The sequence below is a fragment of the Acipenser ruthenus genome, unplaced genomic scaffold (assembly GCF_902713425.1).
Source record: "Acipenser ruthenus unplaced genomic scaffold, fAciRut3.2 maternal haplotype, whole genome shotgun sequence".
In the NCBI taxonomy this organism is placed as follows: Eukaryota; Metazoa; Chordata; class Actinopteri; order Acipenseriformes; family Acipenseridae; genus Acipenser; species Acipenser ruthenus.
Window position 1 is genome coordinate 258,827 of NW_026707478.1, and position 19,588 is coordinate 278,414.

Here is a 19,588-nt window from a genome sequence, read left to right on the forward strand (position 1 = left end):
ATGTACTGGCAATAGGTAAGACAAAGTGTAATGCTCTATATCAATTTGTCAATCAACTAAAAAGATTAAATAATGCTGAGGAAACTGAAGGTATGGGATGGACACCCTTGCTTACAGTAAACAGTATATATATATATATATATATATATATATATATATATATATATATATATACAGTGCCTTGCATAAGTATTCACCCCCCTTGGACTTTTCCACATTTTGTAATATTACAACCTGGAATTAAAATGGATTTAATTAGGATTTTTTGTGACTGATCTACACAAAATAGTCCATAATGTCAAAGTGGGGAAAAAAAATCTACATATTTTTCAAAATTATTTACAAATAAAAAACTGTCTTGATTGCATAAGTATTCACCCCCTTTGCTGTGACACCCCTAAATAAGCTCTGGTGCAACCAATTGCCTTCAGAAGTCACATAATTAGTTGAATGGAGTCCACCTGTGTGCAATTAAAGTGTCACATGACCTCAGATTAAATACACCTGTTTCTGGAAGGCCACAGTTTGTTAAAGAGCATATCAAAACAAACAGCATCATGAAGACCAAGGAGCTATCTAAACAATTCTGGGATAAAGTTCTGGAGAAGCACCAATCAGGGTTGGGTTATAAAAAAATATCCCAAACTTTGAACATCCCCCGGAGCACCGTTAAATCCATTATTAAGAAATGGAAAGAATATGGCACAACCGCGACTCTGCTTAGAGAAGGCCGTCCACCAAAATTCAGTGACCAGGTAAGGAGGGCATAAGTCAGAGAAGCAACCAAGAGGTCAATGGTAACTCTGAAGGAGCTGGAGAGATCCACAGCTGAGATGGGAGAAACCGTCCATGGGACAACTATAACCCGGGCGCTCCACAAAGCTGGGCTTTATGGAAGAGTGGCGAGAAGAAAGCCATTTCTGAAAAAAACCCATATCAAATCCTGTTTGGATTTTGCCAAAAGGCATGTGGGAGACACAGCAAACATGTGGAAAAGGGTTCTCTGGTCTAATGAGACCAAAATTGAACTTTTTGGCCTTAGCGCAAAACGCTATGTGTGGCGCAAAGCCAACACTGCTCATCACCCTGAGAACACCATCCCCACGGTGAAGCATGGTGGTGGCAGCATGTTATAACATGTTATGGGGATGCTTTTCATCGGCAGGGACTGGGAAACTGGTCAGGACTGAGGGCAAGATGGATGGAGCCAAATACAGGGAAATTCTAGAGGAAAACCTGTTTCAGTCTGCAAGAGGACCAGTGACTGGGAAGGTTCACCTTCCAGCAGGACAATGACCCTAAACACACAGCCAAAGCTACACTGGAGTGGTTTAAAAACAAGAACCTGAATGTCTTAGAATGGCCCAGTCAAAGCCCAGACATCAATCCGATTGAGAATCTGTGGCAAGACTTGAAAATTGCTGTTCACCAACGGTCCCCATCCAACTTGACAGAGCTTGAGCAATTTTGCCAAGAAGAATGGGCAAAATTTGCAGGATTCAGATGTGCAAAGCTGGTAGAGACTTACCCAAAGCCAAAGGTGCTTCTACCAAGTATTGACTCAGGGGGGTGAATACTTATGCAACCAACAAATGTCTTTTTTTTTGTTTAATTAAACAAAACAAAAAATGTGTCACAATAAAAAATATTTTGCACCTTCAAAGTGTTAAGTATGTTGTGTAAATCAAATGGTAAAAATCCCAATTAAATACATTTTAATTCCAGGTTGTAACACTACAAAATGTGGAAAAGTCCAAGGGGGGTGAATACTTATGCAAGGCACTGTATATATATTGTGACATTTACTTTTTTTGTTTTAATGAACTAGCCTACATACTAAACAGTGAACATACAATCAATACTGCTGTATAATCATAACTCTTACTCTAAGTTACTGAGGTAAAATTATACCTAATTCTCTCAGAACACTACCTTCACTTTAAAAGCTGTTATTACTACTTTGTATGGTATTTTCGTATTACTATTGATATCTATAGTAACATACAAATCAAGGCTATTTTCACCTTAGTACGAGAACATTATGGGGTACCATGTTTCCGTTACAAGGTGTATAAAGACCCACTGTTGAATTTTAACCAGTGTAGGCACAGTATAAATATGATTAAATATGAACTATTTTTTAGGGGACTGGCAGACTGTTTCACAAAAAGCAAAGTGTATACTTAATTATGAAAAGGAGGAAACCCCTTCCAAGTGTAAGCGGGATAAATGCCGGGACCAAAACAACTATCATGACAATGATAGAAATACTTTAATGTGGCCTAATATTTATTTTTAAGAATGTGAAGTGCAGACTAATCTAATCATAACTATATAATATAACGCATTTAGTCATAAATACTACAAATAATAAAATAAAATATAAAAATAATAAACAGCAAAAGACAGCTAACATTTCAACATATACTTTAGAACTCCCAGATATACTGGAACGAGTGGAATTACTGAAAATGGATTTGTCCACCACCAACTATGCCAACACCAATATACAACAATGGGGGAAAAGAGAGATGAGGTAGGAAAATTGTGTTATTTAGGTTACTACCCGATGACCGTCTGCAGGCTTAGTAATGCCCTGAACCAAAGGCGAGGGAGCATAATACTAAGGTATAACCCGAACAAGAGGGTGTTACTATATGGAGAGGTTTGTCTCCAAAAATACTGAAGTACACAGTATCCATGGCGTAAAAGTGATAAAAAGGAGGTATTTTCATGCAGTTTGATATATGTATATATTATATAACTATTTCACTTACCCACACCTTTGTTTATGATTTTAGAAGGTACAACGGACTGAAAAAGCGTCAGTATCAAAAAGGAAGCTACAGATGTGTTGTCACAAAGACACAATGAAGCTAACTGCAGACCTATTACGGGTATTTCACACTGCTGAAGAACTTGCCAATAAATCCCTGACTGGATTCAAATCCAATGCACATAAGGATTCACAAGCAAAACAACCCCTTAATCCAGATATTGTGGATGCGATTATTGGTAAGAACAATCACATTTTAATTCTGTAAAAGCTTGTATAAGCAAGCAATAACGCATGAAAAGGCATGCAGTTTTACTGAGGTTGCCAGGCTGTGGTAGGTGTCTATTTTATACTTAAACTTATGGTCAGGTATGAAGGCTTTAGAAGCTCTATTTGGAATTATTGTCCCTATTTACTAATCTTTAAGGAGTGTTCTGATGTTCGAATGTTTTGTTAAGGACTATTACTTTAAATCCTTTTTGACTTAATAATGTTTAAAGTAATAAAAGCCATTGAGACTACTTTGTTTTAGGTCTTATTCAGATTTTTAAAGCATTATTTAAACTCCAAACATGTGTATTGATACTGAAGCATTCCTTAAAACACTTTAGTAAATAGAGCCCATTATTTGAATATTATTACTACATAAATGTAGTTTGAAATATAGGACCCTATTCTTAAAACTTTTGGGCCATGTAGCCTAGTTAGTATACTTACCAAAGGTCGGTTCTCCCTTGCACCATCTGATGGTTGGAATCAGGCACCTTTGGCAGCAATTACAGCCATGAGTCTATTTGGATAAGACTCTACCAGCTTTGCACATCTGGACACTGCAATTTTTGCCCATTCTTCTTTGCAAAATTGCTCAAGCTCCGTCAAGTTGGATGGGGACCTTTGGTGAACAGCAATTTTCTACTCTTTCCACATATTCTCAATTAGATTGAGGTCCGGGCTTTGACTGGGCCACTCCAGGACATTGACCTTTTTGTTTTTAAGCCACTCCAGTGTGGCTTTGGCTGTATGTTTGGGGTCATTGTCCTGCTGGAAGATGAATCTTCTCCCAAGTCCCAGGTCTCTTGCAGACTTCAGCAGGTTTTCCTTCAGGATTTCTCTGTACTTTGCCGCATCCATTTTGCCCTCTATCTTCACAAGCTTTCCAGGCCCTGACGCAGAGAAGCATCCCCATAGCATGATGCTGCCACCACCATGCTTCACGGTAGCGATGGTGTTCTCAGGATGATGTGCGGTGTTAGGCTTACGCCAAACATAGCGCTTAGCGTTGAGGCCAAAAAGCTCTATTCTGGTCTCATCAGACCATAGAATCTTCTTCCACTTGGTCTCAGAGTCTCCCACATGCCTTCTGGGAAACTCTAGCCGAGATATGATGCAAGTTTTTTTCTTTTTGCCACTCTCCCATAAAGGCCAGTTTTGTGAAGCACCCGGGCTATTGTTGGCGTATGCACAGTGTCTCCCAGCTCAGCCGTGGAACACTGTAACTCCTTTAGAGTTGCCATAGGCCTCTTGGTGGCCTCCCTGACTAGTGCCCTATACGCCCGGATACTACGTTTTTGAGGACGGCCTGTTCTAGACAGATTCACAGTTGTGCCATATTCTCTCCATTTCTTAATAATGGACTTTACTGTGCTCTGAGAGGATATTCAATGCCTTGGAAATGTTCTTATATCCTACCCCTGATTGGTGCTTTTGAAGAACCTTATTCCGGATTTGCTTTGAATGTTCCTTCATCTTCATGATGTAGTTTTTGTTAGGAAATGTACTAACCAACTGTGGGACCTCCCAGAGACAGGTGTATTTAACCTGAAATCATGTGAAACACCTTAATTGCACACAGGTGGACTCCATTCAACTAATTATGTGACTTCTACAGACAATTGGATGCACCAGAGCTTCTTTAGGTGTGTCATAGCAAAGGGGGTGAATACTTATGCAATCAATTATTTTCTGTTTTAGATTTGTAATTAATTTAGAACAATTTGTAGATTTTATTTTTCACTTTGACATTATGGACTTTTCTTGTGTTGATCAGTGGCAAACATAGCGCTTAGAGTTGAGGCCAAAAAGCTCTATTTTGGTCTCATCAGACCATAGAATCTTCTTCCACTTGGTCTCAGAGTCTCCCACATGCCTTCTGGGAAACTCTAGCCGAGATTTGATGCGAGTTTTTTTCAACAATGGCTTTCTTTTTGCCACTCTCCCATAAAGGCCAGTTTTGTGAAGCACCCGGGCTATTGTTGCCATATGCACAGTGTCTCCCAGCTCAGCCGTGGAACACTGTAACTCCTTTAGAGTTGCCATAGGCCTCTTGGTGGCCTCCCTGACTAGTGCCCTATACGCCCGGATACTCCGTTTTTGAGGACGGCCTGTTCTAGACAGATTCACAGTTGTGCCATATTCTCTCCATTTCTTAATAATGGACTTTACTGTGCTCTGAGAGGATATTCAATGCCTTGGAAATGTTCTTATATCCTACCCCTGATTGGTGATTTTGAAGAACCTTATTCCGGATTTGCTTTGAATGTTCCTTCATCTTCATGATGTAGTTTTTGTTAGGAAATGTACTAACCAACTGTGGGACCTCCCAGAGACAGGTGTATTTAACCTGAAATCATGTGAAACACCTTAATTGCACACAGGAGGACTCCATTCAACTAATTATGTGACTTCTAAAGACAACTGGTTGCACCAGAGCTTATTTTGGTGTGTCATAGCAAAGGGGGTGAATACTTATGCAATCAATTATTTTCTGTTTTATATTTGTAATTAATTTAGAACAATTTGTAGATTTTATTTTTCACTTTGACATTATGGACTTTTCTTGTGTTGATCAGTGGCAAACATAGCGCTTAGCTTTGAGGCCAAAAAGCTCTATTTTGGTCTCATCAGACCATAGAATCTTCTTCCACTTGGTCTCAGAGTCTCCCACATGCCTTCTGGGAAACTCTAGCCGAGATTTGATGCGAGTTTTTTTCAACAATGGCTTTCTTTTTGCCACTCTCCCATAAAGGCCAGTTTTGTGAAGCACCCGGGCTATTGTTACCATATGCACAGTGTCTCCCAGCTCAGCCGTGGAACACTGTAACTCCTTTAGAGTTGCCATAGGCCTCTTGGTGGCCTCCCTGACTAGTGCACATCTCGCCCGGATACTCCGTTTTTGAGGACGGCCTGTTCTAGACAGATTCACAGTTGTGCCATATTCTCTCCATTTCTTAATAATGGACTTTACTGTGCTCTGAGAGGATATTCAATGCCTTGGAAATGTTCTTATATCCTACCCCTGATTGGTGCTTTTGAAGAACCTTATTCCGGATTTGCTTTGAATGTTCCTTCATCTTCATGATGTAGTTTTTGTTAGGAAATGTACTAACCAACTGTGGGACCTCCCAGAGACAGGTGTATTTAACCTGAAATCATGTGAAACACCTTAATTGCACATAGGAGGACTCCATTCAACTAATTATGTGACTTCTAAAGACAACTGGTTGCACCAGAGCTTATTTTGGTGTGTCATAGCAAAGGGGGTGAATACTTATGCAATCAATTATTTTCTGTTTTATATTTGTAATTAATTTAGAACAATTTGTAGATTTTATTTTTCACTTTGACATTATGGACTTTTCTTGTGTTGATCAGTGGCAAACATAGCGCTTAGCGTTGAGGCCAAAAAGCTCTATTTTGGTCTCATCAGACCATAGAATCTTCTTCCACTTGGTCTCAGAGTCTCCCACATGCCTTCTGGGAAACTCTAGCCGAGATTTGATGCGAGTTTTTTTCAACAATGGCTTTCTTTTTGCCACTCTCCCATAAAGGCCAGTTTTGTGAAGCACCCGGGCTATTGTTGCCATATGTACAGTGTCTCCCAGCTCAGCCGTGGAACACTGTAACTCCTTTAGAGTTGCCATAGGCCTCTTGGTGGCCTCCCTGACTAGTGCCCTATATGCCCGGATACTCCGTTTTTGAGGACGGCCTGTTCTAGACAGATTCACAGTTGTGCCATATTCTCTCCATTTCTTAATAATGGACTTTACTGTGCTCTGAGAGGATATTCAATGCCTTGGAAATGTTCTTATATCCTACCCCTGATTGGTGCTTTTGAAGAACCTTATTCCGGATTTGCTTTGAATGTTCCTTCATCTTCATGATGTAGTTTTTGTTAGGAAATGTACTAACCAACTGTGGGACCTCCCAGAGACAGGTGTATTTAACCTGAAATCATGTGAAACACCTTAATTGCACACAGGTGGACTCCATTCAACTAATTATGTGACTTCTAAAGACAATTGGTTGCACCAGAGCTTATTTTGGTGTGTCATAGCAAAGGGGGTGAATACTTATGCAATCAATTATTTTCTGTTTTATATTTGTAATTAATTTAGAACAATTTGTAGATTTTATTTTTCACTTTGACATTATGGACTTTTCTTGTGTTGATCAGTGGCAAACAGCGCTTAGCGTTGAGGCCAAAAAGCTCTATTTTGGTCTCATCAGACCATAGAATCTTCTTCCACTTGGTCTCAGAGTCTCCCACATGCCTTCTGGGAAACTCTAGCCGAGATTTGATGCGAGTTTTTTTCAACAATGGCTTTCTTTTTGCCACTCTCCCATAAAGGCCAGTTTTGTGAAGCACCCGGGCTATTGTTGCCATATGCACAGTGTCTCCCAGCTCAGCCGTGGAACACTGTAACTCCTTTAGAGTTGCCATAGGCCTCTTGGTGGCCTCCCTGACTAGTGCCCTATACGCCCGGATACTCCGTTTTTGAGGACGGCCTGTTCTAGACAGATTCACAGTTGTGCCATATTCTCTCCATTTCTTAATAATGGACTTTACTGTGCTCTGAGAGGATATTCAATGCCTTGGAAATGTTCTTATATCCTACCCCTGATTGGTGCTTTTGAAGAACCTTATTCCGGATTTGCTTTGAATGTTCCTTCATCTTCATCATGTAGTTTTTGTTAGGAAATGTACTAACCAACTGTGGGACCTCCCAGAGACAGGTGTATTTAACCTGAAATCATGTGAAACACCTTAATTACACACAGGTGGACTCCATTCAACTAATTATGTGACTTCTAAAGACAATTGGTTGCACCAGAGCTTATTTAGGTGTGTCATAGCAAAGGGGGTGAATACTTATGCAATCAATTATTTTCTGTTTTATATTTGTAATTAATTTAGAACAATTTGTAGATTTTATTTTTCACTTTGACATTATGGACTTTTCTTGTGTTGATCAGTGGCAAACATAGCGCTTAGCGTTGAGGCCAAAAATCTCTATTTTGGTCTCATCAGACCATAGAATCTTCTTCCACTTGGTCTCAGAGTCTCCCACATGCCTTCTGGGAAACTCTAGCTGAGATTTGATGCGAGTTTTTTTCAGCAATGGCTTTCTTTTTGCCACTCTCCCATAAAGGCTAGTTTTGTGAAGCACCCGGGCTATTGTTGCCACATGCACAGTGTCTCCCAGCTCAGCCGTGGAACACTGTAACTCCTTTAGAGTTGCCATAGGCCTCTTGGTGGCCTCCCTGACTAATGCCCTATACGCCCGGATACTCCGTTTTTGAGGACGGCCTGTTCTAGACAGATTCACAGTTGTGCCATATTCTCTCCATTTCTTAATAATGGACTTTACTGTGCTCTGAGAGGATATTCAATGCCTTGGAAATGTTCTTATGTCCTACCCCTGATTGGTGCTTTTGAAGAACCTTATTCCGGATTTGCTTTGAATGTTCCTTCATCTTCATCATGTAGTTTTTGTTAGGAAATGTACTAACCAACTGTGGGACCTCCCAGAGACAGGTGTATTTAACCTGAAATCATGTGAAACACCTTAATTGCACACAGGTGGACTCCATTCAACTAATTATGTGACTTCTAAAGACAATTGGTTGCACCAGAGCTTATTTAGGTGTGTCATAGCAAAGGGGGTGAATACTTATGCAATCAATTATTTTCTGTTTTATATTTGTAATTAATTTAGAACAATTTGTAGATTTTATTTTTTACTTTGACATTATGGACTTTTCTTGTGTTGATCAGTGGCAAACATAGCGCTTAGCGTTGAGGCCAAAAAGCTCTATTTTGGTCTCATCAGACCATAGAATCTTCTTCCACTTGGTCTCAGAGTCTCCCACATGCCTTCTGGGAAACTCTAGCCGAGATTTGATGCGAGTTTTTTTTCAACAATGGCTTTCTTTTTGCCACTCTCCCATAAAGGCCAGTTTTGTGAAGCACCCGGGCTATTGTTGCCATATGCACAGTGTCTCCCAGCTCAGCCGTGGAACACTGTAACTCCTTTAGAGTTGCCATAGGCCTCTTGGTGGCCTCCCTGACTAGTGCCCTATACGCCCGGATACTCTGTTTTTGAGGACGGCCTGTTCTAGACAGATTCACAGTTGTGCCATATTCTCTCCATTTCTTAATAATGGACTTTACTGTGCTCTGAGAGGATATTCAATGCCTTGGGAATGTTCTTATATCCTACCCCTGATTGGTGCTTTTGAAGAACCTTATTCCGGATTTGCTTTGAATGTTCCTTCATCTTCATCATGTAGTTTTTGTTAGGAAATGTACTAACCAACTGTGGGACCTCCCAGAGACAGGTGTATTTAACCTGAAATCATGTGAAACACCTTAATTGCACACAGGTGGACTCCATTCAACTAATTATGTGACTTCTAAAGACAATTGGTTGCACCAGAGCTTATTTAGGTGTGTCATAGCAAAGGGGGTGAATACTTATGCAATCAATTATTTTCTGTTTTATATTTGTAATTAATTTAGAACAATTTGTAGATTTTATTTTTCACTTTGACATTATGGACTTTTCTTGTGTTGATCAGTGGCAAACATAGCGCTTAGCGTTGAGGCCAAAAAGCTCTATTTTGGTCTCATCAGACCATAGAATCTTCTTCCACTTGGTCTCAGAGTCTCCCACATGCCTTCTGGGAAACTCTAGCTGAGATTTGATGCGAGTTTTTTTCAGCAATGGCTTTCTTTTTGCCACTCTCCCATAAAGGCCAGTTTTGTGAAGCACCCGGGCTATTGTTGCCACATGCACAGTGTCTCCCAGCTCAGCCGTGGAACACTGTAACTCCTTTAGAGTTGCCATAGGCCTCTTGGTGGCCTCCCTGACTAGTGCCCTATACGCCCGGATACTCCGTTTTTGAGGACGGCCTGTTCTAGACAGATTCACAGTTGTGCCATATTCTCTCCATTTCTTAATAATGGACTTTACTGTGCTCTGAGAGGATATTCAATGCCTTGGAAATGTTCTTATATCCTACCCCTGATTGGTGCTTTTGAAGAACCTCATTTCGGATTTGCTTTGAATGTTCCTTCATCTTCATGATGTAGTTTTTGTTAGGAAATGTACTAACCAACTGTGGGACCTCCCAGAGACAGGTGTATTTAACCTGAAATCATGTGAAACACCTTAATTGCACACAGGTGGACTCCATTCAACTAATTATGTGACTTCTAAAGACAATTGGTTGCACCAGAGCTTATTTTGGTGTGTCATAGCAAAGGGGGTGAATACTTATGCAATCAATTATTTTCTGTTTTATATTTGTAATTAATTTAGAACAATTTGTAGATTTTATTTTTCACTTTGACATTATGGACTTTTCTTGTGTTGATCAGTGGCAAACATAGCGCTTAGCGTTGAGGCCAAAAAGCTCTATTTTGGTCTCATCAGACCATAGAATCTTCTTCCACTTGGTCTCAGAGTCTCCCACATGCCTTCTGGGAAACTCTAGCCGAGATTTGATGCGAGTTTTTTTCAACAATGGCTTTCTTTTTGCCACTCTCCCATAAAGGCCAGTTTTGTGAAGCACCCGGGCTATTGTTGCCATATGCACAGTGTCTCCCAGCTCAGCCGTGGAACACTGTAACTCCTTTAGAGTTGCCATAGGCCTCTTGGTGGCCTCCCTGACTAGTGCACTTCTCGCCCGGATACTCCGTTTTTGAGGACAGCCTGTTCTAGACAGATTCACAGTTGTGCCATATTCTCTCCATTTCTTAATAATGGACTTTACTGTGCTCTGAGAGGATATTCAATGCCTTGGAAATGTTCTTATATCCTACCCCTGATTGGTGCTTTTGAAGAACCTTATTCCGGATTTGCTTTGAATGTTCCTTCATCTTCATGATGTAGTTTTTGTTAGGAAATGTACTAACCAACTGTGGGACCTCCCAGAGACAGGTGTATTTAACCTGAAATCATGTGAAACACCTTAATTGCACACAGGTGGACTCCATTAAACTAATTATGTGACTTCTAAAGACAACTGGTTGCACCAGAGCTTATTTAGGTGTGTCATAGCAAAGGGGGTGAATACTTATGCAATCAATTATTTTCTGTTTTATATTTGTAATTAATTTAGAACAATTTGTAGATTTTATTTTTCACTTTGACATTATGGACTTTTCTTGTGTTGATCAGTGGCAAACATAACGCTTAGCGTTGAGGCCAAAAAGCTCTATTTTGGTCTCATCAGACCATAGAATCTTCTTCCACTTGGTCTCAGAGTCTCCCACATGCCTTCTGGGAAACTCTAGCCGAGATTTGATGCGAGTTCTTTTCAACAATGGCTTTCTTTTTGCCACTCTCCCATAAAGGCCAGTTTTGTGAAGCACCCGGGCTATTGTTGCCATATGCACAGTGTCTCCCAGCTCAGCCGTGGAACAGTGTAACTCCTTTAGAGTTGCCATAGGCCTCTTGGTGGCCTCCCTGACTAGTGCCCTATACGCCCGGATACTCCGTTTTTGAGGACGGCCTGTTCTAGACAGATTCACAGTTGTGCCATATTCTCTCCATTTCTTAATAATGGACTTTACTGTGCTCTGAGAGGATATTCAATGCCTTGGAAATGTTCTTATATCCTACCCCTGATTGGTGCTTTTGAAGAACCTTATTCCGGATTTGCTTTGAATGTTCCTTCATCTTCATGATGTAGTTTTTGTTAGGAAATGTACTAACCAACTGTGGGACCTCCCAGAGACAGGTGTATTTAACCTGAAATCATGTGAAACACCTTAATTGCACACAGGTGGACTCCATTAAACTAATTATGTGACTTCTAAAGACAACTGGTTGCACCAGAGCTTATTTAGGTGTGTCATAGCAAAGGGGGTGAATACTTATGCAATCAATTATTTTCTGTTTTATATTTGTAATTAATTTAGAACAATTTGTAGATTTTATTTTTCACTTTGACATTATGGACTTTTCTTGTGTTGATCAGTGGCAAACATAACGCTTAGTGTTGAGGCCAAAAAGCTCTATTTTGGTCTCATCAGACCATAGAATCTTCTTCCACTTGGTCTCAGAGTCTCCCACATGCCTTCTGGGAAACTCTAGCCGAGATTTGATGCGAGTTCTTTTCAACAATGGCTTTCTTTTTGCCACTCTCCCATAAAGGCCAGTTTTGTGAAGCACCCGGGCTATTGTTGCCATATGCACAGTGTCTCCCAGCTCAGCCGTGGAACACTGTAACTCCTTTAGAGTTGCCATAGGCCTCTTGGTGGCCTCCCTGACTAGTGCCCTATACACCCGGATACTCCGTTTTTGAGGACGGCCTGTTCTAGACAGATTCACAGTTGTGCCATATTCTCTCCATTTCTTAATAATGGACTTTACTGTGCTCTGAGAGGATATTCAATGCCTTGGAAATGTTCTTATATCCTACCCCTGATTGGTGCTTTTGAAGAACCTTATTCCGGATTTGCTTTGAATGTTCCTTCATCTTCATCATGTAGTTTTTGTTAGGAAATGTACTAACCAACTGTGGGACCTCCCAGAGACAGGTGTATTTAACCTGAAATCATGTGAAACACCTCAATTGCACACAGGTGGACTCCATTCAACTAATTATGTGACTTCTAAAGACAATTGGTTGCACCAGAGCTTATTTAGGTGTGTCATAGCAAAGGGGGTGAATACTTATGCAATCAATTATTTTCTGTTTTATATTTGTAATTAATTTAGAACAATTTGTAGATTTTATTTTTCACTTTGACATTATGGACTTTTCTTGTGTTGATCAGTGGCAAACATAGCGCTTAGCGTTGAGGCCAAAAAGCTCTATTTTGGTCTCATCAGACCATAGAATCTTCTTCCACTTGGTCTCAGAGTCTCCCACATGCCTTCTGGGAAACTCTAGCCGAGATTTGATGCGAGTATTTTTCAACAATGGCTTTCTTTTTGCCACTCTCCCATAAAGGCCAGTTTTGTGAAGCACCCGGGCTATTGTTGCCATATGCACAGTGTCTCCCAGCTCAGCCGTGGAACACTGTAACTCCTTCAGAGTTGCCATAGGCCTCTTGGTGGCCTCCCTGACTAGTGCCCTATACGCCCGGATACTCCGTTTTTGAGGACGGCCTGTTCTAGACAGATTCACAGTTGTGCCATATTCTCTCCATTTCTTAATAATGGACATTACTGTGCTCTGAGAGGATATTCAATGCCTTGGAAATGTTCTTATATCCTACCCCTGATTGGTGCTTTTGAAGAACCTTATTCCGGATTTGCTTTGAATGTTCCTTCATCTTCATGATGTAGTTTTTGTTAGGAAATGTACTAACCAACTGTGGGACCTCCCAGAGACAGGTGTATTTACCTCAAATCATGTGAAATACCTTAATTGCACACAGGTGGACTCCACTCAACTAATTATGTGACTTCTAAAGACAATTGGTTGCACCAGAGCTTATTTAGGTGTGTCATAGCAAAGGGGGTGAATACTTATGCAATCAATTATTTTCTGTTTTATATTTGTAATTAATTTAGAACAATTTGTAGATTTTATTTTTCACTTTGACATTATGGACTTTTCTTGTGTTGATCAGTGGCAAACATAGCGCTTAGCGTTGAGGCCAAAAAGCTCTATTTTGGTCTCATCAGACCATAGAATCTTCTTCCACTTGGTCTCAGAGTCTCCCACATGCCTTCTGGGAAACTCTAGCCGAGATTTGATGCGAGTTTTTTTCAACAATGGCTTTCTTTTTGCCACTCTCCCATAAAGGCCAGTTTTGTGAAGCACCCGGGCTATTGTTGCCATATGCACAGTGTCTCCCAGCTCAGCCGTGGAACACTGTAACTCCTTCAGAGTTGCCATAGGCCTCTTGGTGGCCTCCCTGACTAGTGCCCTATACGCCCGGATACTCCGTTTTTGAGGACGGCCTGTTCTAGACAGATTCACAGTTGTGCCATATTCTCTCCAATTTTTAATAATGGACTTTGCTGTGCTCTGAGAGATATTCAATGCCTTGGAAATGTTCTTATATCCTACCCCTGATTGGTGCTTTTGAAGAACCTTATTCCGGATTTGCTTTGAATGTTCCTTCATCTTCATGATGTAGTTTTTGTTAGGAAATGTACTAACCAACTGTGGGACCTCCCAGAGACAGGTGTATTTAACCTGAAATCATGTGAAACACCTTAATTGCACACAGGTGGACTCCATTCAAATAATTATGTGACTTCTAAAGACAACTGGTTGCACCAGAGCTAATTTAGGTGTGTCATAGCAAAGGGGGTGAATACTTATGCAATCAATTATTTTCTGTTTTATATTTGTAATTAATTTAGAACAATTTGTAGATTTTATTTTTCACTTTGACATTATGGACTTTTCTTGTGTTGATCAGTGGCAAACATAGCGCTTAGCGTTGAGGCCAAAAAGCTCTATTTTGGTCTCATCAGACCATAGAATCTTCTTCCTCTTGGTCTCAGAGTCTCCCACATGCCTTCTGGGAAACTCTAGCCGAGATTTGATGCGAGTTTTTTTCAACAATGGCTTTCTTTTTGCCACTCTCCCATAAAGGCCAGTTTTGTGAAGCACCCGGGCTATTGTTGCCATATGCACAGTGTCTCCCAGCTCAGCCGTGGAACACTGTAACTCCTTTAGAGTTGCCATAGGCCTCTTGGTGGCCTCCCTGACTAGTGCCCTATACGCCCGGATACTCCGTTTTTGAGGACGGCCTGTTCTAGACAGATTCACAGTTGTGCCATATTCTCTCCAATTTTTAATAATGGACTTTACTGTGCTCTGAGATGATATTCAATGCCTTGGAAATGTTCTTATATCCTACCCCTGATTGGTGCTTTTGAAGAACCTTATTCCGGATTTGCTTTGAATGTTCCTTCATCTTCATGATGTAGTTTTTGTTAGGAAATGTACTAACCAACTGTGGGACCTCCCAGAGACAGGTGTATTTAACCTGAAATCATGTGAAACACCTTAATTGCACACAGGTGGACTCCACTCAACTAATTATGTGACTTCTAAAGACAATTGGTTGCACCAGAGCTTATTTAGGTGTGTCATAGCAAAGGGGGTGAATACTTATGCAATCAATTATTTTCTGTTTTATATTTGTAATTAATTTAGAACAATTTGTAGATTTTATTTTTCACTTTGACATTATGGACTTTTCTTGTGTTGATCAGTGGCAAACATAGCGCTTAGCTTTGAGGCCAAAAAGCTCTATTTTGGTCTCATCAGACCATAGAATCTTCTTCCACTTGGTCTCAGAGTCTCCCACATGCCTTCTGGGAAACTCTAGCCGAGATTTGATGCGAGTTTTTTTCAACAATGGCTTTCTTTTTGCCACTCTCCCATAAAGGCCAGTTTTGTGAAGCACCCGGGCTATTGTTGCCATATGCACAGTGTCTCCCAGCTCAGCCGTGGAACACTGTAACTCCTTTAGAGTTGCCATAGGCCTCTTGGTGGCCTCCCTGACTAGTGCACTTCTCGCCCGGATACTCCGTTTTTGAGGACGGCCTGTTCTAGACAGATTCACAGTTGTGCCATTTTCTCTCCATTTCTTAATAATGGACTTTACTGTGGTCTGAGAGGATATTCAATGCCTTGGAAATGTTCTTATATCCTACCCCTGATTGGTGCTTTTGAAGAACCTTATTCCGGATTTGCTTTGAATGTTCCTTCATCTTCATCATGTAGTTTTTGTTAGGAAATGTACTAACCAACTGTGGGACCTCCCAGAGACAGGTGTATTTAACCTGAAATCATGTTAAACACCTTAATTGCACACAGGTGGACTCCATTCAACTAATTATGTGACTTCTAAAGACAATTGGTTGCACCAGAGCTTACTTAGGTGTGTCATAGCAAAGGGGGTGAATACTTATGCAATCAATTATTTTCTGTTTTATATTTGTAATTAATTTAGAACAATTTGTAGATTTTATTTTTCACTTTGACATTATGGACTTTTCTTGTGTTGATCAGTGGCAAACATAGCGCTTAGCGTTGAGGCCAAAAAGCTCTATTTTGGTCTCATCAGACCATAGAATCTTCTTCCACTTGGTCTCAGAGTCTCCCACATGCCTTCTGGGAAACTCTAGCCGAGATTTGATGCGAGTTTTTTTCAACAATGGCTTTCTTTTTGCCACTCTCCCATAAAGGCCAGTTTTGTGAAGCACCCGGGCTATTGTTGCCATATGCACAGTGTCTCCCAGCTCAGCCGTGGAACACTGTAACTCCTTCAGAGTTGCCATAGGCCTCTTGGTGGCCTCCCTGACTAGTGCCCTATACGCCCGGATACTCCGTTTTTGAGGACGGCCTGTTCTAGACAGATTCACAGTTGTGCCATATTCTCTCCAATTTTTAATAATGGACTTTGCTGTGCTCTGAGAGATATTCAATGCCTTGGAAATGTTCTTATATCCTACCCCTGATTGGTGCTTTTGAAGAACCTTATTCCGGATTTGCTTTGAATGTTCCTTCATCTTCATGATGTAGTTTTTGTTAGGAAATGTACTAACCAACTGTGGGACCTCCCAGAGACAGGTGTATTTAACCTGAAATCATGTGAAACACCTTAATTGCACACAGGTGGACTCCACTCAACTAATTATGTGACTTCTAAAGACAATTGGTTGCACCAGAGCTTATTTAGGTGTGTCATAGCAAAGGGGGTGAATACTTATGCAATCAATTATTTTCTGTTTTATATTTGTAATTAATTTAGAACAATTTGTAGATTTTATTTTTCACTTTGACATTATGGACTTTTCTTGTGTTGATCAGTGGCAAACATAGCGCTTAGCTTTGAGGCCAAAAAGCTCTATTTTGGTCTCATCAGACCATAGAATCTTCTTCCACTTGGTCTCAGAGTCTCCCACATGCCTTCTGGGAAACTCTAGCCGAGATTTGATGCGAGTTTTTTTCAACAATGGCTTTCTTTTTGCCACTCTCCCATAAAGGCCAGTTTTGTGAAGCACCCGGGCTATTGTTGCCATATGCACAGTGTCTCCCAGCTCAGCCGTGGAACACTGTAACTCCTTTAGAGTTGCCATAGGCCTCTTGGTGGCCTCCCTGACTAGTGCCCTATACGCCCGGATACTCCGTTTTTGAGGACGGCCTGTTCTAGACAGATTCACAGTTGTGCCATATTCTCTCCATTTCTTAATAATGGACTTTACTGTGCTCTGAGAGGATATTCAATGCCTTGGAAATGTTCTTATATCCTACCCCTGATTGGTGCTTTTGAAGAACCTTATTCCGGATTTGCTTTGAATGTTCCTTCATCTTCATGATGTAGTTTTTGTTAGGAAATGTACTAACCAACTGTGGGACCTCCCAGAGACAGGTGTATTTAACCTGAAATCATGTGAAACACCTTAATTGCACACAGGTGGACTCCATTCAACTAATTATGTGACTTCTAAAGACAACTGGTTGCACCAGAGCTTATTTAGGTGTGTCATAGCAAAGGGGGTGAATACTTATGCAATCAATTATTTTCTGTTTTATATTTGTAATTAATTTAGAACAATTTGTAGATTTTATTTTTCACTTTGACATTATGGACTTTTCTTGTGTTGATCAGTGGCAAACATAGCGCTTAGCGTTGAGGCCAAAAAGCTCTATTTTGGTCTCATCAGACCATAGAATCTTCTTCCACTTGGTCTCAGAGTCTCCCACATGCCTTCTGGGAAACTCTAGGCGAGATTTGATGCGAGTTTTTTTCAACAATGGCTTTCTTTTTGCCACTCTCCCATAAAGGCCAGTTTTGTGAAGCACCCGGGCTATTGTTGCCATATGCACAGTGTCTCCCAGCTCAGCCGTGGAACACTGTAACTCCTTTAGAGTTGCCATAGGCCTCTTGGTGGCCTCCCTGACTATTGCCCTATACGCCCGGATACTCCGTTTTTGAGGACGGCCTGTTCTAGACAGATTCACAGTTGTGCCATATTCTCTCCATTTCTTAATAATGGACTTTACTGTGCTCTGAGATGATATTCAATGCCTTGGAAATGTTCTTATATCCTACCCCTGATTGGTGCTTTTGAAGAACCTTATTCCGGATTTGCTTTGAATGTTCCTTCATCTTCATGATGTAGTTTTTGTTAGGAAATGTACTAACCAACTGTGGGACCTCCCAGAGACAGGTGTATTTAACCTGAAATCATGTGAAACACCTTAATTGCACACAGGTGGACTCCATTCAACTAATTATGTGACTTCTAAAGACAACTGGTTGCACCAGAGCTTATTTAGGTGTGTCATAGCAAAGGGGGTGAATACTTATGCAATCAATTATTTTCTGTTTTATATTTGTAATTAATTTAGAACAATTTGTAGATTTTATTTTTCACTTTGACATTATGGACTTTTCTTGTGTTGATCAGTGGCAAACATAGCGCTTAGTGTTGAGGCCAAAAAGCTCTATTTTGGTCTCATCAGACCATAGAATCTTCTTCCACTTGGTCTCAGAGTCTCCCACATGCCTTCTGGGAAACTCTAGCCGAGATTTGATGCAAGTTTTTTTCAACAATGGCTTTCTTTTTGCCACTCTCCCATAAAGGCCAGTTTTGTGAAGCTCCCGGGCTATTGTTGCCATATGCACAGTGTCTCCCAGCTCAGCCGTGGAACACTGTAACTCCTTTAGAGTTGCCATAGGCCTCTTGGTGGCCTCCCTGACTAGTGCCCTATACGCCCGGATACTCCGTTTTTGAGGTCGGCCTGTTCTAGACAGATTCACAGTTGTGCCATATTCTCTCCATTTCTTAATAATGGACTTTACTGTGCTCTGAGATGATATTCAATGCCTTGGAAATGTTCTTATATCCTACCCCTGATTGGTGCTTTTGAAGAACCTTATTCCGGATTTGCTTTGAATGTTCCTTCATCTTCATGATGTAGTTTTTGTTAGGAAATGTACTAACCAACTGTGGGACCTCCCAGAGACAGGTGTATTTAACCTGAAATCATGTGAAACACCTTAATTGCACACAGGTGGACTCCATTCAACTAATTATGTGACTTCTAAAGACAACTGGTTGCACCAGAGCTTATTTAGGTGTGTCATAGCAAAGGGGGTGAATACTTATGCAATCAATTATTTTCTGTTTTATATTTGTAATTAATTTAGAACAATTTGTAGATTTTATTTTTCACTTTGACATTATGGACTTTTCTTGTGTTGATCAGTGGGAAACATAGCGCTTAGCGTTGAGGGCAAAAAGCTCTATTTTGGTCTCATCAGACCATAGAATCTTCTTCCACTTGGTCTCAGAGTCTCCCACATGCCTTCTGGGAAACTCTAGCCGAGATTTGATGCGAGTTTTTTTCAACAATGGCTTTCTTTTTGCCACTTTCCCAGAAAGGCCAGTTTTGTGAAGCACCCGGGCTATTGTTGCCATATGCACAGTGTCTCCCAGCTCAGCCGTGGAACACTGTAACTCCTTTAGAGTTGCCATAGGCCTCTTGGTGGCCTCCCTGACTAGTGCACTTCTCGCACGGATACTCCGTTTTTGAGGACGG